Genomic DNA, 471 nt, shown 5'->3' with positions numbered 1-471 from the left:
ATTTGATGCTATGATCACTTGCGTGGTGCAGGAAAAGACATGAGGATAATTGTTTATGGCTTTCGTCCTCGAACCAAGCAGGTGAAACTTTCACTATTTTGCTGCCTTACTCTTTTCTCCCTGAAATCTGTATAACCTGTCATACTTTTGCAGAGACGTTCAGTGTTTGATGCATTACTGAAATGTAGCAAGCCAGAGAGAGTATGGGATCTTTATACTTTTGCTTGTGGGCCTTCCAAATTTGGTAACGCAAACCCAAAGGAAAGATTGCTTAATGAATATTTCCGTCTTCTCGGAAAAAGTTCAATACGAGCATCAGCGGATATGATTGAAGATGGTTCGTTCACATTGTCCAATGAGCTGTGGCGAATAAGTGACTTGAACTCCAATTATAACTTGTGTCAGACGTACCCATTTGCCTTTATGGTTCCAAAATCCATAAGGTATGACACTGATATCTTTTCAGGATTT

The 471-nt window shown here is 39.7% G+C and overlaps 1 long non-coding RNA gene across 1 annotated transcript; it reads left to right on the top strand.

Annotated features, from left to right (window-relative positions):
* Positions 1–30: 30 nt before the first annotated feature.
* LOC104774188 lies at positions 31–471 on the top strand. The gene is made up of 2 exons (XR_765261.1): positions 31–81; positions 154–471. It is a non-coding gene; the product is annotated as an uncharacterized LOC104774188 (long non-coding RNA).

This window comes from Camelina sativa, unplaced genomic scaffold (assembly GCF_000633955.1).
Source record: "Camelina sativa cultivar DH55 unplaced genomic scaffold, Cs unpScaffold01832, whole genome shotgun sequence".
NCBI classification, from domain to species: domain Eukaryota; kingdom Viridiplantae; phylum Streptophyta; class Magnoliopsida; order Brassicales; family Brassicaceae; genus Camelina; species Camelina sativa.
The sequence above is the reverse complement of the archived record's forward strand: the minus strand, read 5'-3'. Positions and strand labels throughout refer to the sequence as shown.